Raw genomic sequence first — 24,209 nt, forward strand, 5'->3', positions numbered from 1 at the left:
GCACTAATCCTTGGGCTTGATATAAATTACTTCCATTAATTCACTTACTCTTTTGTCAGCCAACAAAAACTTACTGAGAGCACTACCATGGACGATTCTGGATTCTAGGTCTGGAAACGGGGTGGTGAGCCAGCTGAGATGTTCTTGTCCCCAAGGAGCTGGCACTCCTGCTTGCTTCGTTTGTTTGTTTACATATGCCAATTACCTACTTTCTACTTCACAGAGTAATAAAATGTTGGAGAACATGGTTGGGTAATAAGGAAACCCACAAATAGTTACAGTGATCACGATCCAGGGTGTGGATCACTTAAAATATCAGTAAAATATCTTGACTCATCCCAGATTGTGGCAAATCAGATCACAACAAATTAAATTTACCACTTCAAGTTATCCAAGACTATTAAATGTAGTGTAAAACCTGAGTAGTTCACATACATGAATTTGAAATATCTGTTCAAATACCTGATTCATTTTACTAATCCTTAACTACATCTTGTATTCCTTGATGTCTTCTATTACCTACACTCAAGTCTTTGGCTTCTCTACTTCCCAAATACAGACACTAGCTGGAACATAACCTTTTTTTAAAAAAAGTTAAAAGTCACAATCACATGTAAAGAGTAATTTTTTTTCTTATTTGTAGGCTACATTTTCTTAACTATCTCTTTTCAAATATCACTGTATAGCACAAAAATAAATATAGGGCTTCAGTACTTTATGTTCAAAAGACTAAAGATTGAGCTTCAACTCATTATTACCAAAGATAATTGGCAGTCCACAGGTTAAAGGGTTATAAACTTTTAAGAAAAACCCCTCCTAAAATGCATACAAGAGGAGGAAAGGCACTCAAGGGAAGAGCTGTGAAACCAACAATGAGGGTAGGAAACACTTAACTGAAGGAGGCACCCCCCACGTCAGCCCCCTGCTAAGTCTACTCAGCAGGAAATAACATTCTTCATTATTCCACAGTGTAGAACATCATAATGAGGAGCAAAATGAAGTCGATCCTTCAATATATGGATGAAGGAAACTTGACAGCTTCCCAGGACTTTCTGAGATGTACTGCAATCTCATTAATTTATAATTGGAATTATTTATTTGAGGTATGTAGATATCCACAGTCTACTAATCATTGAAGTGCACCCAGTGGCAAATGTGATATATTGCTCGCCCTTTTATTATTTATTTTTATTATGTTTTTAAGATTTTATTTATTTATTCATGAGAGACACAGAGGGAGATGGGGGGGGGGGGGAGAGAGAGAGAGAGAGAGAGAGAGAGAGAGATTGGCATAGACCCAGGCAGAGGGGGAAGCAGGCTCCATGCAGGGAGCCTGACGTGGGACTCGATGCTGGGTCTCCAGGATCAGGCCCTGGGCTGAAGGCAGCGCTAAACTGCTGAGCCACCCGGGCTGCCCTGCTCACCCTTTTAGATCACCCAAAAGTGATCTATAAGGTTATACCTCTCTCTTAGATAATGGATATATGATTATATGTTAAATTTTCTGTATCTTCAAAAAACATATAGACAACAGTGCTTGGCACACACACACACACCAAGGCAAGAGGGGCTTCTGTCCTCTGGGCCTGGGCTTCAGAGAATCTCTCTGCACATCTCTAACTATAGATCTTTGCACAAGATAAAGAATTGAGGAACTGAAGGACTGTGCCCATCCAGAGCCTGAGCCATGCCTCCTTTTATGCCTTCTCTGGTTACTTGGTATCCCAGAATTCCCACCCAAATGGCCATGAGCCTGCTTCAGCTTCTAACCCTAAGACTGTTTTCAAGCCTGGATTGTTCCATCTATATGAAACACTCCAAGGCTTGAGGGATGCCCAAGCAGCAGCTGTTTGCAGCAGATCAGATATGGATATGTGGGTTGGTCCGGCCATGTGCATAACCTTGACATCTCTCACCTTGCCTTTGGACCTCTCACCTTGTGGGTTGGAGATAAGAATGGAAAAGAAGGGAGGCTGGTGCATGAACTTTCAAGCAGACCCTCCATGGATTTGTACTTTTTAAACATGAAACTCCAAGGTTTCAAACAATTTTAATTTTGAACTTCACCTGAAGATATATTTTTCAAGGTGGGATGATAGAATATGCTTCATTTACAGATACCACAATTTATAATTTGATGTTTTATGTGGGCCTCTATTTGTACTCTTTTATAAATCCTACAAATGTTAGGGAAGGGACTATATGTATATATTAAATACAATTAATTTTCCCTAGCATTTCTGGTATATGAATTTCCAAGAGGATGGCAAAAGATCTCTAAATTTTTAAGGTGTGCTTCAGACTGTGATTTCATATTAAGTCCACATCACCTTGGATTGCTTTTCCCAACATGTCTCAGCAAAACATTATACAACCTGATTAAACAAAGCCTCTTTCCCACACAGCTCCACCTTCCTTACTTGGCAGATTTAATTTGGTAACACCCTTTAAAGGCCATCATTCCAGCCACATTTAAAAGAAATAGCCCTTAGATCAATATATTAACTTTTTTTTAAAGATTGTATTCTATTTCTGACCACAAGGCAGGTAAAACCAAAGAAAAACTATCCCTCAAGGAATAATACACTTTATACTTTTCTTCCCACTCTTCCTCTCTTAATTTTTTAAACCAAAGTCACACAAATTAGACAAACAAGACTAAAAAAACCAAAATAGAAACAAAGTTGAACACCATGGGATCATTCTGAATATTTATCTCCGTAATTCCTCTAAGCCATAATAATGTAATAATACCCTAGTAAATACTAAGAATCCTCTACAACCCAAGGATATGCTCCTAGGTGATGGCAGTCTAGGGATGTATGTATAATTCAGTGCAAAATAAGACATAAGAAATGCTAGGCAAGAGAGAAAAGGTTTTAATGTGAGTTCAGGGGCAAAAAAGATTATTTTACCTTAGGCAATGAGTAGGAATTGAATATATTTTGTGAAAAGACAAAAGGGCATTTCCTGATTGCTTTTTAAATTTAATTTAGAGCCTTCTAGAATATCCCAAGTTTAAATATTGAAGGTATTAAAGCATCTTGCTTTCATATTTCCAGGCCACTTAAGATTTGCCAAATGCCTAAGGTAATCTGAAACAGAGATCACAAAAATGGGCAAGGAGGAATAGAGTAAAGTTGGGGCATTGATTTTCAGAGCTTTACTCTGAAAAGTGATGACTTATTAAGAAAACTAATGGCTGTCAAGTGCACTGAAATTTTTGTAGCAAATCTATCTTCTTTGGATATCGATATTTAGTGGGAACTTAATATATAGGCAACAACAGATTTTCTAACAATAACTCCAATGAGTCATTGAATTACCCTAGTTATATGTAAGTGATGAACCGACCCACAGTACACACCCGGTGTGTCATAGCCGATGATGCTCAAGGTGGGCTGTTCATAAGCCACACAGATTCCTCAACATACAGCTCCTTGGACTTGAGTCATCCCAGTGGCATTCATTACATTCTGAATTGTCAGAATGCAAACATGTCACCATAAATTACTAAGGCCTGACTAACTATCTTCAACTGCTCAAACCATTGTCAAGTCCCTAGTGAAAGCTCTGAACCACAAATATGGCCCAACAAATTATGATTTGGGAAACATCACCACAGGCATTCAGTTAAGTTTGTTGAATTGAAATGAAGTTGCAACACCAGAAATAGTGCTTCAGCATGATTCAAAATTAACGTAGGAAAATGTTTTGTTTCCTTTGTTGTTTTTTTCTTGTCAAATTTATCTAATTTTGAAACATTATCCAAACTGACTCTCATCAAATTTAGCTAATTTTGAAACATCCAAACATTATATCTACAATATGATATAATGTGCAATCCTTGGTGGCAGATTATTTTTAGAAAAGAAAATATGGTAAAAGTGGATTTTATACAGAAATAATGCTGTTTGCACTAGAAATACAAGGGAGAGGGAGAACATGAGCTCAGCCAAGCATGTTCCCCCTCAGGTCACTTGCACTTGCTATTCCTACTGCATGGAACCCTCTTGCTTAGTAATCTGCATAGATAGTTCCTTGGAACCTTCCAGTTTCTGACTACATATTGCTTTAATCAGAGAGACCTCTGACCACTCTTTATAAACCAGCAACCCCTTTATACATCGTGCTCTCCCTCTTATTCTGCTTATATTTTTAATTTTTAATATGCTTTTAATGTTCTCCTAAACATGTATCAATAGCGCACATGTTATATATCTACCTGTGTCCTTTTTTTCTTCTTCTCCTTAAAATATGTTCCTTGAGGATAAGGACTATATTTTGTTCATTACTATATTCCCAGCATTATGTCTATGGCACATAGTATAGTAGGTACTCAATAAATTTTTCTTGAGGAAATGAATGGATAATTGCTAGCTCTTTGTAGGTCACAATTCTCACTCACTTTAACCTTAAATATAGTAAATGATATAATTACTTTGAGGAAGAGAAATACCATCCAGACACCTGAAATATACAACAGAACAAAACTCAAATTATTCAGAAGCAAGAAGAGACATACAGTGTATACAAATCTATAGAACCAAATACCGGTAACTTAAGCCTCTCAGAGTTGAATTTGCTTACCTGATGCTTAGTGACAGATAGCTAATGTAACTGCTAACTTAAAAACTTCCTAGGTATCATTTAAATAAGTATATGCAATTTCAACAAATAGTTGGGATAACTGGATATCTACATGAAAAAGGATGAAGTTAGATACCTACCTCACACCATATACAGAAATTAATTCAAAATGGATCCCAGACCTACAGCTAAAAGGGAAAATTATAGGGGATCCCTGGGTGGCTCAGTGGTTCAGCACTGCCTTTGCCCTGGGGCATGATCCTGGAGTCCCGGGATCGAGTCCCATATCAGGCTCCCTGTGGAGCCTGCTTCTCCCTCTGCCTGTGTCTCTGCCTCTCTCCCTCCCTCTCTCTCTCTTTCTGTGCCTCTCATGAATAAATAAATAAAATCTTTTTTTAAAAAAAGGGAAAATTATAAAACCCTTTGAAGAAAACATAAAAGTAAAACCTTTGTCACTTGGGTTAGGCAATATTATCTTGGATACAACTTTAAAGCAATAAGCAAATTGGATTTCCTCAAACTTAAAAAAAACTGGGCTTCAAAAAAAAAAAACCAACAAAAAAGTAAACAGACAACCACTAGAATGGGAGAAAATATGTGTAAGTCATATATCTGACAAACAACTTATATCCAGAATATATAAAGAACTCTTACAACTGAATAATAAAAAGACAACACAATTAAAAATGGACAAAAGATATGAATAGACATATCTCCGAAGAAGATATAGAATAACCACATTAAAAGGTGATCAATAGCATTAGTAGATTAGGGAAAGGGAAATCAAACCCAAAGTGAGAGACTACTTCACACATCCACTAGGATGGCAATACCAAGTGTTAGTGAAGAATGTAAAGAAATTGGAAACCTAATACACTACTGATGGAAACATAAACTGGTATAGCCACTTTTGAAACAGTTTGGCAATTACTCAAAATGTTATGCATAGAACTGCCATATAACCCAGCAATGCCACAACCAGATATAGGCCCAAGAAAACTGAAAACTGAAAACTGAATATGCCAATATTCCTAGCAGCATTATTCATGATAGACAGAAAGTGGAAATAACCCAAATGTTCATCAACTGATGAGTAAACAGTGGTGGTAAATACATATAACGGAAAACTATTCAGAAGGAAAAAGGAATGAAGTAGTACAAGATTCATACTACAACATTCATGAATCTTGAAAACATAGCACTAGATGAAAGAAGCCAGTCACAACTCATTTAGTGTATGAAAAATCCAAAATACACAAATGCACAGAGCCAGAAAATAGATTATATATTATCCGATGCTGGGTTGGAGTAGTGGGAATGGGAGTGGAGAATGACCACTAATGTGGATAGGGTTTGTTTTGGGATGATGAGAATGTTTGGAAATGAGATAGAGCTGATAGTTGCACAACTGAGAATAGATAAAAATTACTCAACCGTACACTTTAAACGGGTGAATTTAATGGTATGTAAATTATATTTAAATAAAACTATTAAAAAACCAACAACATAAGTATGAAGCACAGCTGTAGAGCAAAATATCACCTTCCATTGTGCTGCACAACAGGGATACTCAGAGTAGCAGGAATCCCACTCCTGGGAGGTGCAGGTCATACAAAGCAATGGAATTCTTCCCTTCAGGGCCACTTCTATTTCAGAGGGAGAGTAAGAGCCTGGAGTTAAGTGGTGTTCAAAAGCCCATTTGCTCAAGCTTTCTGCTCAGCTTGTTGCTTCAGGATCTGAAATGCCTTTTATAGGTCATCTTGTGGAATAAGTCATGAAGGACCTTATTAAAATAGAAACACTGTATGTGGAAATGCATAGTACATTAACTTATTAACACTCCTAAGAATTAGCTTATGAACTTACTTAGCCAAGCATTTCAGTCGGGCCCTAAAGGAATGAAATGTTAATTAAAATTGAAGGAGAAAAAGATTTGGTACTGGCACACTGCCTGAAGCACTGATCTTAGAAATAAAATCTGAAAAACATAGATCTGAAATGTGGGATGGCACTAAAGATTAATATTTTTGTCTATCACCATTTACCCACCTGGCTTTACCTTTCCTACCATGTAAATAAATTCTGGTCGTATAGGCTAGACTTACACCATTTTCTTCTTTTGTTCTTTAAGCTTTAGTAAGCAAGTGCTAAATCTAGGATTATAAATCATAATCCTTGGCAGTGAAAAGCCACTCAAGTGTTTTTGAAGAAAGGGAGTGTCATGATTAGGTGTTTTAGAAATATTCTAGCTGCAGTGTGGAGAACAGATTTGTGGGAACAAGACTGAATGTAGTGAGATGGTGTAGGGACCAACAACCCACCAAGATGGCATGAAGATTACTTCAAAGGGAAAACATCTGCAGAAAGAAATCTTATCTGCACTCCCCTTCCATGACTAAAGCAGGACTTTATTGAGTCACTTACTACAAACCTCATCTCCAGGGAAGTCTTGCGTCAGGAAAACAACTGGCCTAGGGCACTGGGACATTCCAAAAAATCATGTAAACAAGTCTCATCAGAACCTTCCATCTTTTGAAGCCCTCAACTCACTCTCCTTTATTAAGCTGATAGATAAACCCTTAGTCCTACCTGTTCAGGGAACCACTTCTTATGGGATGTCCCCACATGCACATGAAAATAAATTTTTCTCCTGTTACTCTATTACCAATTATTTCATGGGCCCCCAATCACATGGACCTAAATTGGTAGAGGATAATGTTTCCTGCCAACAATAGGTTAGGAGGCTATTACACTAATCTGGTTTAAAAAAAAAAAAAAAAAGACAATGCTGGTTTGAATTAGGGTGGCAACTGAGGGACGAGAAGTGTTTTAAATAAAATCAGCAGATTTGAGGATTTGGATATGGTCAGGAGGGAATAGGGAAAATATGGGAATGAATCCCAGGTCCCTTCCCAAAGCCCTTCAAAACTTCATACTCTGCTGGCTGAATAGCTTTCAAAATGTAGAATGTGCTATAGAAACGGTATGCGGGTGGGTGGGCAGATAATTCAAAAGCAGGTGGTACAATTCCTCATAGAAAAACTGCTTTGTTAAGCAAAAACATCTTGGTAAGTCATCATTGGCTCTGCATTTGGAGCTTGTCTAAAATGAGCTTAAAATTGGACAAAGGAAATACTGCCTGCACAGAAAAAGTGAGAGGAATGCTTTGCTTCAGCAAGAGATGAATGAATCAAATGTTTGAAGACCAGGAAAAGCCATGCGGGATAATAAGAAGTAGGGAAGATGGCCCAGGAAGCCATCAGGAGCTAGGTCCTGAGCAAAAGTCTTGACTAGTTGGCTAGTGATGTGTGGCCGATGAACGGGATGTCTGTTGTTCAATGCGACATTATCTACTGTGCTATGATGTCCTGGCATCTTAGGATATAACCCAAATCTTTAATCCGACTCCTGGTATAAAAACACATGTACTTCACATTTGGGTCCATGCAGAATGGATAGAAGAGGATAGCTAGGGGGCGCCTGAGTGACTCAGTTGGTTAAGCATCTTACTCTAGATTTGGGCTCAGGTCATGATCTTAGGGTCATGGGATCCAGTCCCATGCTGGGCTCTGTGGTCAGTGGGGAGTCTGCTTGAGATTCTCTCTCTCCTCCTCCCTCTGCTTCTCCCCCCATCTGTGCACTTGTGCACTCTTTCTCTCAAATAAATAAATGTTGAAGAAGAAGGAGGAGGAGGAGCAAGAGAAGAAAAAGAAGAAAGCTAGGAGAGGAAGGATGTAAAAGGCATACTTAAAGTAGGAACTGAAAACAAGGAGTAAAGTAGGGAGGATGTACCACCTGACATTCACCACATCTACTGTGACGTCGGATGGGAGGGGAGGTTGGCAACAGGGGAAGCAAGAAAATTATATGTAAGACCCAGAGTAGGGGCAAAAGCAGGGCCATTTCCAGTCAACTATTGTAGGACAAGACAGCTCTGAGCAAACTGGATGACTGGGGCTACCAGGCCCCTAATACATGGGTAAATACCTGAGAATCTTTTAAATTGTCTTTTCAGAAATCTAACTTCTGAATATCCTCATCCTTCATTTCTGTGCAAAACTGAAAGTACCCCTCTATTTGTGAATGTAGGTTACGTTGGACATACATCTAGTGGTTCAAAATATTAAAAGACTTATTATCTGTATTATATACCAATCAGATGGAAGAGCTGGGTGTTGAAACACACAAAATAATATTGTCTGGAATAGAAAATAATACTGGACAATTTTTAATCTTACAATTTTTCTTAGTACTTCAGAAGGTATAAGTTTTTCTTAACTAGGACTCCTGAACTAATGAAAATGTCTAAATTACAAGTATAAAACGAATGCCTTCTTACTTGGAATATATACTGTCAGTGAAATGTATTTTGAAGAAAATATAGTGAATGTTTTATCTAATGCTTTAAAGTCTGTCTTAGTATTGCCTGAAGTATTCTCCAGAGAGGCCTCCTTGAAGCAGGACAATTTAGAAAATAAATGATGTACCTGGAAATTATCATCAGGGTTAATCTTGTAAAAAATAGGTTCTTAATTCATGATTTCCACAGAGACATTATTGTACTTACCAAGTTGCAGCTCTTACTGTGGTTACCACTGGGAATTCTAATGAAAAATAGATTGTTTTCTCTTCCTATTGAGATTGGTGTAATCCTAAGTATATTCAGATAAGAGCTAATAGAATATATCATGAAAACAAACTGGAAGATTGAGGGGTTTTTAAAAGTTAAAAGCCACAGATATGGTTTTGGAATGTCCTCTGAATTTGTATATTCTACCCATAAAAGGTGTAAAACTGTATTATTTTGTTTCTATAACATGGATAAATTTGTTTAACTTTGCATAATCAGGTTTTACAGATTATGTGGAAAATTATAAATTTATCTATCTTCAGCAGTGATTAAAAAAATACAAACATGAGCATTGTAACTGGTTACTAGCTATTCTTGGAGCTATTATCTGTCCATGTATAATTTTTTAAAGATTTTATTTATTAATTCATGAGAGACACAGAGAGAGAGAGAGGCAGAGACACAGGCAGAGGGAGAAGCAGGCTCCATGCAGGGAGCCTGATGTGGGACTCGATCCCAGGATCCCGGGGTCACGACTTGAGCCGAAGGTAGATGCTCAACCACTGAGCCCCCCAGGCATCCCTGTCCATGTACAGTTATTTGCAATAGTTAATAATGCTCAGTTGTGTCACTGGGCTAACCTAAACGTCATCAGCCTGACATACTAAGTAGATGACAGTTAAAGTATTATCTGTGAAAGATTTATTGTGTCACCAAGGCTGATTCCTAGCATCATCTAGTAGAAGAGATGTGTTCCCAGATCATTCACATGAAATCAAGTTTACATTAGCATGAATTTACTATGCTTTCCACAGACAACTTTTAAGTAAACTCACTATCTCTAAGATTTGTGATGACAGGAAATTTCTGCAATAGCTTCACAAAATGGGAAGTGGACAAAAATGTTTCCGTTTTTAAACATAAAAATTCAGGAAATGAAACATAACTAGTTCTTTTATATTAGCTTCTTTCCTCAGTCTGTTAATTACACAATCTAACCAAAATTGGGTATTTTATTATTATTAGAACTTTCCACTAGTTTTCTCATAGCCATAGTTCATCTACCATTTGAGGAAATGGCAGGACATCTCAAAAATAACAGGAGGTTTATCAATAAAATATTCTCTTCCCTAAATTCAAAGCCATTGATAAAAGATTGCACTCTAAAAGAAAAAATTCTATTTGTATATATGGAAGGAAATTTTTTTTTTTTTGAAGGAAATCTTTAAAAGTAAATTTTTAGCAATATTTTCTTCCTGGAGTATATTTTGAACTTTTTTTTTTTTTTTTTTTTTTTGGAGGATTTTATCAAAGCAGTGTTAGAAAACACTATTGGTCATTTGCAGGAATAAACACAATTTACCACAAAAAATATGAGGAAAAGTAAAAAGTTATATTTTATCAATTAGAAGGAAGAAGTCAATACTAATGTTAACTATTAACTTAGCGGTTATTTCCTAAGAAACTAACACATGATATGTTATTCAGTATTGTATTTTCTAATAGAACAAGTTTCAAGTCTTGACACAGCTTAGAATTTCTCTCCCCTTCATCTTTAATAACAAGCTTTGGGTGAAACTTTACCCAAATTAATGTACCTACTAAAGTCTGAATCACTGACTTCAGCCATTTGCAGCATTTGTGGAGTGGGAGAAATGAGAAAGAATTCCTGACATGTTTCCCTCCCACTGTCCTTTCTTCATGCTAAAGGTCACAATTTTGCTTTAGGATAGATTGCATTATAGAGTGTTGGAGCTAAAAGAGACTCTTCCAATAATCTCGACTCACATTCTCATTTAATACAGAAAAAGAAACTGAGGCCCAGAGAATTTAAATGACTTGCCCAATGATGTAAAGGTAAAAGTTAATGGGACAGGAACTGGAAAATATAGAGCAGGAGAGAGTTTTCTCTGTTAATTATTTTTTGTGGTTGTTAGTTCAAATAGGTTAGCCCAATAAGAGATTAATTCAGGTAAGCCAGCTAAAAATACTCATACTTGTTTCTCAATATAACAAGGATGGTGGGGGAGGGGGGAATCACAGGAATGAAAGCATAGGAGTGAAAAGAGAAATGGCCCACAGAACAAGTGAGACACAGCATATGTGCTTTGGTTTTTAAGCCTCTGGGCCAAAATTACACTTACGATCTTGGTAACCAAAAAGAATCTTGTTCCTGGAATGCTTGTGGAGACCTGAATTAGTCATAAGCTTCTTAGAAAAGAATTTAGCCTTTGTTTGATATTGCAATGATTCTTGATCAGAAAGGCAAGCAAGCCTCTTTTATTGTTACAGGCCTAGTCATACTCTAGTTGCTGGTGTAACAAATCCCTGGAAACCTTTCACCAAGGAACCATGTATTTGAATGATTTTAGTATGGATTAGATGATCTCATGAGGTTGCTCCCTGCTCTATCATTCTTTCCCTATTGGTGCCAGCACAACAAACCTCATATGCTTGTTTCAAGAAATTTGACTAGCCAGGAATGATAGGATTTCTAATTACAGACTTATTCAACTGGAGAGATAACTACAGAATGTTTATTTCAGAGCATTGGTAGAATCATTATTTGGAAACACTAAAATGAGGACTCAAATGCCCATATCCAGGACAAAACAACTCAATGAAGTCATTGGCTCTGGACCAAAGATTTGGACCACTTGATAATTTACGTGATAAATCTAGCTTCTGGTTTTCCTTCTACTCAATTCCTTCCCCCCCTCCGGACAGGTAAATCTGTTACTGCCTGTGGCCAAAGGATAAAAATTCCTTTCTAATCTACTTTCACAGGTAGGGGACTGATCAAAAGTTCTATTTGGTCATTGATTAAACTTTACACTTTGCTAAAAGATAAGAAAGAAGCACCCTACCTTTATTTCTGAAGTCTCTAGGAACAACTTTAGCTTCATATTATATTAAAATACAGCATTCAAAATAACATCTGGCATCTTCTTGACATTCCAGAGGCATACTTGAAATAAATGATGCCAACAGTAGCTAAAAATGGTGAAGGAAATTACAGAAGTATTTGACTATCATCCAAAAGATTCTAACAGAGGAAAATTTCCCTCCACCCCACAAGCATCTTAAGGCTGTGTACCAAAGAATGCTAAAGATTTTAACTGGCTGGCAAAATACATAGCAGGTGGCAAAATATTTTTGACTTGGTAGCTAAACAGTTTCTTTCTTTCTTTTTCTCATAATTGACTGCATTGTAAGCAAAAAGAGTAATTAGAAAACAAAAAAAGGAATAATTTATATATGATAGAATCTATTGTATTTGAAAATAGCAAGTTTCTTCAATCTTTCATATTGAAATACATGAATAACCCTTCATGCATATTCTTATGAAACAACATGAAATTTGACAACACTTTCTCTTCCTTGTTTCAGATATGACTCATTACTCTTGGTGTAATCCCCAAGGACCAGAGAAGCTCTGCTTTAAAGTAAGGAAACAAAAGAAGCACCTTTAATTCAAGCTGGTTTATCCAGAGAACTCCAATAGTTATTATTCACTGACTTCTTAAGTACAACATTATAAAGCTGAGAGAGTTTGAAGTGTCCTCTCTTCATCTTTCCCTGGGGAAACCACTGTAGAAAAGCAGGAGAGGTAACCTGACTGATAAGTCTTAGACTTGAAGTTTATCAGCAGTTCTACTTAAACCATCCATTATCTTTAGGATGCTATTGGATTTTAGCTTTGGGAGCATTTTATTTTACTTCCAAGATTTTGGATCGTCTTCCCACCAGATCCTTCTGACTTTGTATACAAAAAATAATAGATCTGAGCTATTTCTTAAAAGTCTTTCTAATTTAAAACTTAACCCTTCCTCTGCTGAGGGATAACCATTACCCCACCTCCCAGTCTCTCTCAGAAAGAGCTGCAGAGCTCAATTCACTTCAGAAATTTTAGATCATCTAGAAAACCTGTGGTCTTTCAAACAATGTTTAAACAAGAAGAAAACAAGAATGTCACTCTAAGTAAATTTCTACTTACCCTTACTTGAAAATAGGAAAAAGTAAATAAAAAGCTGAGGTCTCTTCACTTTTCCAAATCTTAGAAACATCTAGTCCCAAGAGAAACCGTTTCTTGGTTTAGAAGATGAGAAGAGTTGAAGTTAAACAATGATTTTTTTTTCCCATTTCTTAAAAAAAAAAAAAAAAAAAAAAAGGGCCAGCAAAGGCAAATGCTCTGTTGGACAAATTGTTTCAGCAGATGTTCATTGTCCCAGGGAGAAAACAGCCTCTACTTTGCAGCTTAGCACTTGCAAATTTAGAAACTTAAATATTTTTAACTTGAAATGGTCCATGTGGTATGAGTGAGGTGTAAATATTAAAATCATTTATATGAGTAAGTGGTTCCATTCTAACATGAACATCTACTGAATGCTGAGGTCTGTTATGTCACGATATGGTGATGCAGTGGTTATCGCCCATCTGTGCTTCCCAAGCTTCTCTAAGTTGTTATTCCTCTTCCCATTTACAATGGTGCCCTGGGAGAGTATTAATACTCTATCATTTATAGAGTACTTGTGATGTACCAGGCACTCGTAATTATCCTATGAGGTAAATACTATTAGTGTGCCTATTTTAAAATGTGTAAGCTGAGGCTGACAAAAGTTAAGTAACTTACTTAAATCCTAAGAAGTGGTGGCGCTGGCATGCCAATGTAGGTAGTCTGACTCTGGGACAAGTTCGTCAAACCTTTTCTGTAAAGGGCCAGGTAATAAATAAAGGTTTTAGGTTTTAAGAGCCCTAAAGGCCATTGCAACAACTCAACTTTATCTTTGCAGAACAAAAGCAGTCTGAGACAATATGTAAACAAGTGCGCATGGTTTGTTCCATAAAACCTTTATTTATGGTCCTTGAAATTTGAGCTTCATATAATTTTTATGCGTCACAAAATATTATCCTTCTTTTGATTTTTATCAACTATTTAAAAATGTTACAACAGTTCTTATCCCATGAGCTGTACCAAAAAAACACATAGCGGCCTGGATTTGGACCACAGATTAGTTTGTCAACCCCCGCTCAAGGCTTTTACTGATTATAAAAAGGCACTATTAGAAAAACAGTATAATTTTTTTTTAATAGCTAATGGAACTGCATTTACATTCTAACACTATCAAATTATGGAAGACTTTTATCATATAAAATTTTGGGGGGAAATAAGATTTTTTGTATTATATATTTTACATACATATAAAGTTGAATCATATGAAATTTGCCAATATTTAACTGTTTGACCTATAAAAGTGGCAATTTCATGTTTCAATATAATATTTATAATTGTCTATTGCTGTCAGAGGTTAACACTTATTAGCATTATGAAAGCACAGGCTAGTGATTAGGGGAATATTATATAAATAAGATGTGTAGCACACTAGATGATCTTTAAAGTTCCTTTAGAATCTTTTCTATGAAATGAATTAGGATAGCCTGGGACTGACTGAAGTGATAAAGAAAGGGGAACACTTACTGTTACATAATTGCTCTGTGACAAGTACTAAACTATGTTATCTCATTTGGTGTCCATACTGACACTGTTAACTTGGTATTTTTACTCAATTCACAGTTGAGTCTTAGAAACTCAGTAACTTGCCTGCATCAGAACACTGATAGATGGCAAAGCCGGTCCTTGAACAAAGAAGAAAGGATTCCTCTTTGTTTTGCTCACAAAGGCAATTTCATTGCCATCTGTCAGTACCACTAAGAATCTTAAGATAAAATTCAATTTTTTCTTCAAATTCATTGCTAGAAAACTAGTTATGAGCCATAGTATTGGAATTTCTCTCATTTTTCAGTAAACTCCAGAAAATACGTAATTTAAAAACACTTTTTTGTAGCCACATCTATATTGTTTCTTCAGGATTTCTTATGCAAATAACCCCCTTGTTGGGTAAGATTTCAATTTATATTTAAATTAAAGAGAAGAAGATGGAGAAATCACAGCTTTTGGTAAACATAATTTTTTAAAAGATTTTTTATTTGAAAGAGAGACTGTGAGCAGAGGAGGGGCAGAGGCAGAGGGAGAGAGAGAGAGTCCTCCGGCAGACTTCTCCCTGAACCCTGGGGGAGACCTGAGGACCTTAGAATCATGAACTGAGCCATAATCCAGAGTTAGATGCTTAAAGGACTGAGCTACCCAGGCTCCAGAGTAAACATCTTAATAAGTTAAATGATTACTTAAAAACTGATAGGTTTACAAAGTCTGAGAATTTTAGAGCCATTAAATCCTTTTTTTTTAAAATATTTTCACATATTAGTATAACATTTTAACTCCTGCATACCCTAAGAAAATAATTTTGCATATTCTAAGAGAACAAGCATTCGGGAGGAAAGGAAGCTATAAAGTAAAATGAAAAGAAATATTGAGATCAGAATATTAACACTGTATTACATTGCTTCATGTAGGCTTCTCATTTCCTATCTAACGTAGAAACCAATAATCTTATCAATGACTGCTGAGGAATCAACTATGTAACAGGTAAGGAATTCTAAAGGATTCACCAGAAGGAAGTGATTACTCCAAGTCACACTTATGCTGCAAAGGTGTATCACTGCTCTTTTCCTTTTCTCCTGTTTTTCTTTTTTTATTCTTTTCTTTCCTTTATCCATTTTTCTTGGCATAGCAAATAAAATAAACTTCAGGCATGACTGGCCTCTTTCCTCTCACAATTTTCCATCTTTATTTTTATGTCTTTTTCCCCCCTAAGTGCCAGATTGACTATTCTCATTAACATTATTTCAACTCATCAAATATTCTATTTCCTTTCATTCAAAATTTACTTCAAAGTCAGTGTTCTCTGGAATGCACACCAAGCAAGTTAAAAATAGAGATATTTGCCAGAAAGTGAAGTTCAGAAATTAACAAAAAGGTTCTTGGCAGTTTCCAAGAAACAGAAGTTTTACATGCAAAAAAAAAAAAAAAAAAAAAAAGAATGAGCAAACTTTTGCAAACATCATTATGCACCAGATTCTGCTGCTGTTTTGTTTTTTAATATACAATAGGCCAAGATAAAAAGATGGTTGAAGGAAAAGGTTGAAGAATTTGAGATCCTCTGATCCTCTGTAACAAAATCACTACAAAAGTAGGGTTGGTGTCTTATTCACTGCTGAATTTCTAACATAATACGGTTTCTGGAACATGATAGGTGCTCAATAAATATCTGTGGAATGAATGGATATTTGTTGAAGAGTGACTTTGGACGTTAAATCAGGAACACAGCAATTAAGTTTGGATATTGAATAACACAGAAGGTATTATTGTCTTGCCTTAATGAATCCTTACTTATCCATGAGTAGAAGCTATGAGGGAAATACTCTACAAGTCATTAAAACGCAGCCCTGTTTAGTAATGTGGATATAATATGGGCTTAAAGATAATGTGACCATTGTCATTTTGGTACTGGTAATAAGTAAGAGAAAAGTGGGCACTCTAGTCAGATCATGATTCCTAGGCTTTACACAGGCAGAGATCAGAAAATTAAAAACTAGGTGTCATCCTCTAGGTCAATATTATAAGGAAAAGGAATGGAGAAGGTACATGGGATTTCGGGATGTTATGAAAACAAAAATTCTAACCTGTAATCATGCATTTAACCACAATAAGGTATGTGAGACCTGTAGAGCAGGGTTTCTCAATCTCAGTATTATTGACATTTGGATTCCCAGACTTATTTGTTGTAGGGAGTGCCCTGTGCATTGTAGGATCTTTAGCAGCATCCTTGTCTTCTATCCACCAGATGCTGAGTACCCCACCCCCTTTGTTGCAGTGACCAAAAAATATCTTCAGACAAGGCCAAATTGAGAACTGCTCAAAAGAAAGGAAAAGAGGGGCAGCATTCTTAGGTTTTAGAAATACTTCCAAGCAAAAAAAAAAAAAGGAACTTGTAAGAGTGGTTCCAAAATTTATTATTATTTATTATTATTACAGTCGAAGAGTTAAAAATCTCAGTTTAAGAAAAAATTTAAGGACAAAAGCCAGGAATATTCCTAGTGCCTTATGAGAGCAAGATAATAATGGCTCATTATGTATAAATCACAGGACAATTAAAATCACCAAAATATTTTGCATGTGTCTTCTCCATTTTGAAAACAATTTTCTAATAAAGAGACCATTTTTAGATAAGAAGAGAATAAAAAAGCACTTTACTACTTTATATATTATTCTGAATTCCTGAAGTTAGGCAAATTTCATACCAAAAATGTATGGGAAAATTAGTAATCAAAAGCACAATGTATTTAGAAATTCTTGAAGTGATGTTGAACAGTAATACCATGAAACAAATAATCCCAGTTAAAAAAATAATATTAAATAAAAATGATATTAAAAATTGATATGCTGATTAATAAAGATCCCTGAAATACTTCTAGAACATGAAAGAAATGCTAAGTGCCTACGATAGAAGAAATGACTGTCAAAAGCCTTCTTGAGTTCACTATAAATGAGATATGTTAAATTAATCTCACATTTGACTGGGTTTCTTGAATTGTACATCAGCATTATGCTATAAATACAGTGTTTCTTGATTATCATGAAGGGTTTATTGAATAGTCTTAGGCTGTATATATTCTTGTGGATAAACAGGAAGAACGTGGCTGGTTGCTAATATGATTTATTTTCCCCTACCATTCTCCCCACCTTCACACCTTCACCCAATGCTTTTGGGAATCTCTAGGAGTCCGTAAAATAAAGTTTCAAAGCCATTAGATTCACTAATCAATAAGTGCCCTTAAATGCCTATCATTTTGTGGTATTTCAGTCACTGTGATCTATAAACTACCAATGAATTCAGTGTCTTCTCAACCTAAGGTTGAACAAAATTTTATACTGATTTCCATCCCAACCTGAATAAATCTCTCTTTTTTTTTTTTTGGCAAAACCCTGAATCCACAGAGGTCAATATCAGTTAATATTGGTTTAATTTTAAAATACCACTCATAAATAAAGTCAAGATTGTTATGCTGTTAAGTATTTTCTTTACAGTTACTTTATTCCTATCACAGTTGTTCTGTTATACTGTCAAAGATACGGTGTGCTAGATGTGAGAAGAAATCTGCCCGTAAGCTACTGTATCAGTCTCACTTTCGCTCCACTCCACCCGTCTCACATAGTCACCTGTCACCTGCCTGCAGTAATTACAAAAAAGACTGAGCAAAAACTTTACCAGTACAGATATTTTAAGCACTGTGTACCAATAATATCAAAAGTATATTTTCAGGGCACAGAGCACTATTTGACAAGGCGAAGAAAGGAATGTAAACTAGAACAGAACTGTTTAATTACATCTCACCTGAAAACAAATGCGGTTCCAACAAAAAATGGTAATAAATTACACCAAGTATATGTAACTGCAAACCATGCATTTATTTAAAGGGCTGATTCAATTCCACTTACTACATAAATTAAAAAACAGAGCATAATGAAAATTTGTGATAGTTGATGATACTGTGACTCTCTATTTTAGTTAATTAAAAAATGCATAGGAATTCAAGGAAGGAGACTCCATTTTGGCAAGTTAAAAATAAATGCATGGATTGCATGTTATACTTAATGATCACTTCACAGACCTTATTCCACATCATGGTTTCATTGCCAGAGTATTGGTTCACTTTTGGAAAACCCAAATAATATTACCAGGTAAAGGCATGCTGCAAGGATTTCTTTCCAGCATCAACTAGGGTTCAAATTACACGGGTCATATTTATACTCAGGTGTCTTCAAACTCTGAACAAATGGAAACTTTCTTAATGAGACAACAAATATTTGACCTGACTTGTATCCATGTTGATGAGCTTCCTTGTAAAGGAACTATATTCCCGGGAAACACAGAACCTTGGGAGAGAGAAGGTAAAATATGACTCTGAAAGAAAGGATTAATAACAGCACTTTGCAGATTTGCCAATCAACTTGTTTTCAATGTGGAGTCCACATGCACTCTGTGAAGTTTTAAGTGTAAGTTCACAGGATTACAGAGTTCAACCTGAATCTATGAAAAGTATGAATTCGTCAAGAATGGGAGAATGATTTGACCCAAGAAACTCGACTCCCAGAGTTATTTTCCAGCGCTTATCCCAAATTATTACCCACTGTGAGCACTGTATTGGTGAGCCTGGGAGCAAGTGACTTTGAATCAAAAAATGCCATTTTCCTTCCTGAGAAAGAAGGGTGACTTGTTTGTTTGTATCAAGCCTATTAGCAGTAGTATTAAGTACAAGGACTCTGATTTTATCTTCATCTTTAGGACAAAATTATGAGGAAAACAGCCAAAAGGGATAATTAAAATATATTTGGTTTTAAGATATAAGTAATCAATTTATAAATAAAATCAAGCATTTCTTTTTAAAGTTAACAAATATGAAGACCATTTCTCAGTTGGAACAAGTCAAACACAGTTTGAGATCTTTTCTTCAAACAGAAATAAAGATATTTGCTTCCATAGCAATGATTTTATATTTCAACCCAAACACACTCACAACTTTTTGCTTTACATGGATTTACTACTCTGAAATCAAGAAGAAACCAACTTGAAAGCCAGTCTTACAACTGACTATTATTATCTCTACCTCTTGTTTTTTTTTCTCAGAAGCTTCAGCTGGAAGAAAATCAACTTCGCATGATTTTACATGAAACTATCCCACGTATCAAAAACCATCGTTTTAGATCCACTCATTCACTCAACATAAAAGCATTTAAATAATTTAGGAAAACTGAAGCATTAGGAAGAAGGTAGCACTTTCAAATCCAAATCTTACCTGGTCAGTTGAAACGGAACAACACCCCTGAAAGCCTTCTTGATTTGTGCTCCTCTCCTCAAGGGACAACTAAATCACAGCAGCCTATATTCTTAAACCCTCAAAGAAAAATCAGGAAGCTTGATCTGTGCACATAATGGCCTGCATAATGTAAGAAAGCACCGTTTCTTGGCAACTAGAAAACAATCCTTTTCAATTAACTCAGCAATTGGCCCACATTTGTTGTTAAACACAGAGTAAAGAAAATGCTTTAAGAACTTGAAAGAACTTGGTAAGAGCTCACCAAGAAAGTCAGGTCAGTTTGTTCATTTTTGAAAAACGTTTTTAGTTGATTGACTGCCCATTCCAATTGTCTAACCCTCTCCTAGGACCTTCCATTGACATACCTGTCTCACTTACTTGTTGCATAGTATTTACTTTAAACCTCAATCCTGAATAGTTGCATCTGTTGCAGAAACACAGGGAAAACCTGAAAGGTGGTTCCAACAAAACGGTGGCATGTAATGTTTTCCTGCTCTTTTTCATTTTGCATACCATATTTCCCTTTCTAAAATGCCAGCTTCAGTGTAGGTCCGGATGCTTATTAGGGTACATAATTCAGAGCAGTTGTATGTTATAGTCTCTTGGCTGTTAAAGACCACCTCCAGCAGGCACAAATTTTAGGTGATATAGAAGAAGTACAGCTGGGCTAGATTGATTTTGTGCTACAGTAACTGTTTTGAAGGGGTTTGTGTATACTTATGAGAATTTGGACAATCTCCTTAGGGCACTGTGCATTCTTACACGCATAATGGAAATCTCACATATCAGAAGGACTCCATCTATGGGGCCCCTATTTAAAAATGTCTGTTTAAAAAGGCAAGTGGTTAGGGTGCCTCGGCGGCTCAGTTAAGCATCTGACTCTTTTTTTTTTTTTTTTAAACTTTTACTTATTTATGATAGGCACACAGTGAGAGAGAGAGAGAGGGGCAGAGACACAGGCAGAGGGAGAAGCAGGCTCCATGCACCGGGAGCCCGACGTGGGATTCGATCCCGGGTCTCCAGGACCGCGCCCTGGGCCAAAGGCAGGCGCCAAACCGCTGCGCCACCCAGGGATCCCGCATCTGACTCTTGATTCCCACTCAGCTCATGATCTCAGGGTCATGAGGTGAGTCCCGTGTTGGGTTCCACACTGGGCGTGGAGTCTGTTTAAGATTCTCTCTCTCCCTCACCCTCTGCCCCTCCTTCCCTTAAAAAAAAAGAAAAGGACTGTGGTGAGAAAAATACAAGTTATACACAGGTAATTCTTGCTGTTAAACTTTACCATTACCAATAGCAAAGGTTTAACTATCTGTATGGTTATACTTCCCAAATGGGAAAATAGCTTAAGGCGGATAATTTCCATAATCAATCAAAGCCAAATTGCTTGAATTTTGTCTTTATAACCCCTTCACTTTGCCAGGATTGACCAAGAGTGTACATTATAGTGTTTAACTTCAACAGCCCTTTTATTCTTTCTCCTTTTATCATCCAAATCTCTCTAAATGTGCGTACCTTGTCTTGCTATCATTATCATTTTAAACTATATCCTTCTGGAGGCATTATCTTTGCATGAAGCACTTTCTCTGTTAGTGGGAATTTGAGACAGTGTTGTACACTGTTGAAGGCGATGTATTTAGGCAGACCTTCTGGCATCTTCAAATCATACTCTTGACAGCTGTGTATACTTCCCAGGGATAGAATGGGCTGGGATAATTTTACTAGTGTTTCTTCAGCTTTAGTACTAATGATTCCCCTTGCTAGCTCCATGACCTTAGGCAGATTGGTTAAACATTTTGTGACTCAGCTCCCTTTTCTGTCAAATGAATTTAATAATATTTACATTGCAGGATTGTTGTGAGGATTGACCGAGATTACATATGTAAAGCTTCTTAAAACAGTGGCCAGGAAGATGGTAGGTGCTCAAAGGTTATGTTATTAACATCCTTCTTGTTGTTATTAGTGTTCCTGAACTAAATAATTTCCAGGTCCTTTCCAGAGTTCGGATTTCAAAGATCCTATATTATTCTTATGTAAAAATCTGAAGTAATATAAAAAAAGGTTCTTGAGGCATTTAATATAAAATTATTTTTTTCCTTTTCAATAGATTAATCCTCACTTACCATTTAATATGTCTAATATCTAGAACTTTTGTATGCCTTTTTACTAATAAAAGAAAATGCACATTTATTTAAAAAGTGGGATGTTTCTTTATCTTCATGAAAAATGCACTCATATTAAATACCTTGACTTTAACCAAAGGCATTGAGAAACAGAATTTCTGCAAGAGATTTTCAAGACATTTTATTACATACAATACAATTATTAAAAGATTCACAAGCCTTTCTTATACTCCTAAAATGTATGGAGCATTTGCTTTAGCATTTGGCATTCCTTTGGACGTCAGCAGTTGTAAATATTAATATTTGAGAGGAAATGTATGCTTTTGAGTATTTGCTATAAACAGAGTCCTGCCAGAGTGGGCTATCAAGACTCCACATGATCCTCTCCAGTTTGAAAGGCAAGTTTAACCTGAGGTAAATCCATTATGCAGCTCCCTCAATCAAAATATCATGCCCTCTCTCTGCTGGGAAAACAAAAATCAAATTTAGTAAGGGGCCAACTGAACCAACCTTCCTAAGAGGGAGTAGATTCAGCTATTCAGGTAGGTAATTACTATTATCTGCTCAGTACATGACAGCGCATCCTTGTTCTTTATTCCTGACAGTCTTGTTTGCCTCAGTGTCTTGAAATAGCAAATTTTGGCACAGGGGAAATGAAATCTGCAAAAAAAAAAAAAAAAAAAAAAAAAAAAAAAGAAAGAAAGAAAGAACAAGAAACCTGAAAGGATAATATTTGTTTAAAAGGCTGAACTCCGGAGATTGTAACAGAAATACTCTGTTAAATATCAATCTGGTATCTCTCTTCACAGAAGATTACATATAATATGAAAGCAGTGCTGCATACGGTACTGGGAAATGTGAATTCCTCATCACAAATTCTATGACAGAACAGTCTAAATCACAGAGTGTTTCCTTCCATAACTCTGAAAAAGTCCGCAAAGTTTAGTGCTACCAGCTTGAACAGCATAAAAACCTAACAAGATATATGGCATTTATTAGTAACTTTTGGGTACCCCTACTTCTAATTCAAGTATAATGTTGAAAAATGATCCACGTGGGAAATACCACCATTTAAATAAAAATAAGGTCAGTGCTGATCCACAGAAATATGTAGGAGTCATAGATAATCCTTCTACAAATTATCAATTTTCAAACAAGACATCAAGTCTCATACAACAGAAATTGAGGACTGTGCAAAACAATTCTTATAGATGGTATTTAATGATAAAATATTTTACAAAATAATATTTTATAAACAGTGACTAAAAATAGGAATAAAGTTTCAGCAGGTTACAGTCAGTCATAATATAATAGAGCAAAACCAAATTTTTCCGAGGCCTCATCATTGGAGTAAGGAAGAAAATCAGGTATAAGGAATTGCTTGGGGGGCACCTGGGTGGCTCAGTTGATTAAGTGGCTGTCTTTGGCTCAGGTCAGGATCTCACAGTCCTAGGACTGAGCAGGTGTTGAGCTCCCTGCGCAGTGGGGAGTCTGCTCCTCTCCCTCTGCCCCTCCCTGACTCCTGTGTGTGCTCTCTCTCTCTCTCCCTCTCTCAAATAAATAAATAAATAAATAAATAAATAAATAAAATCTTAATAAAAAGAAATTGCTTGGGTGCCCATTGGAAGGGTGCTGTTTCTATAATCTAGAATTTTAATATGCAGGCCTCACAGTAAGAAACAGCTGACCTTGGGAAACTTATTAAACATGGATTCTTTGACCCCAAAGCCAGAGATACTGATTGAATTTCTTCAGTAAGACCAAGGAATCTGTGTTTCAGTAGGTTACCATCCCCACCCCCACCCGGCACTGAAGCAGGTGAGTTTGAAGGCCACTGCTGGGAACTACCCATCCAGAGAAACACAGGTTGGTTAGGTCTCTGCTTCTCTGATACAGGGAACATTTGGATAACCGAAAGATAAGGAAGGTGGCCCAAAGGAAGAAATGTGATTAGTCATGAAGACGACTAGGGAAATACAGCTCAGCTTCCCGGGAGCCAGAGAAAAGGATGGAGAAGGGTGGGGAATGAATCTTGAGAGACAAAGATGTGGAGATGCCTGTAATAGTGTCCTACTTCAGACTTGTAATACCATTTAATGTAATGACATAAAAGTCAGAATCCTTAAAACAGGCTATCAGACTGACTCTCC

General features: G+C 36.3%; 1 protein-coding gene and 1 long non-coding RNA gene across 12 annotated transcripts in view; one reads left to right on the top strand and one right to left on the bottom strand.

The window, feature by feature from the left end:
• The window catches only part of ITPRID2 (ITPR interacting domain containing 2), a 110,918-nt gene that overhangs the window by 69,308 nt on the left and 17,401 nt on the right, over nucleotides 1-24,209 (bottom strand). The gene's annotated exons all lie outside the window — the stretch shown is intronic.
• The window catches only part of LOC144304773 (uncharacterized), a 76,218-nt gene that overhangs the window by 30,417 nt on the left and 21,592 nt on the right, over nucleotides 1-24,209 (top strand). For 4 of the 8 annotated variants that reach the window (XR_013371747.1, XR_013371739.1, XR_013371741.1 and 1 more), the window contains one exon: nucleotides 12,551-12,606. This is a non-coding gene — a long non-coding RNA (uncharacterized LOC144304773). Of the gene's footprint in view, nucleotides 1-969; nucleotides 1,104-12,550; nucleotides 12,607-15,574; nucleotides 15,648-21,786; nucleotides 21,852-24,209 lie in introns of all 8 variants that reach the window. The other 4 variants (XR_013371742.1, XR_013371746.1, XR_013371745.1 and 1 more) reach the window with 4 other exon arrangements.

This window comes from Canis aureus, chromosome 34 (assembly GCF_053574225.1).
Source record: "Canis aureus isolate CA01 chromosome 34, VMU_Caureus_v.1.0, whole genome shotgun sequence".
Taxonomy (NCBI): domain Eukaryota; kingdom Metazoa; phylum Chordata; class Mammalia; order Carnivora; family Canidae; genus Canis; species Canis aureus.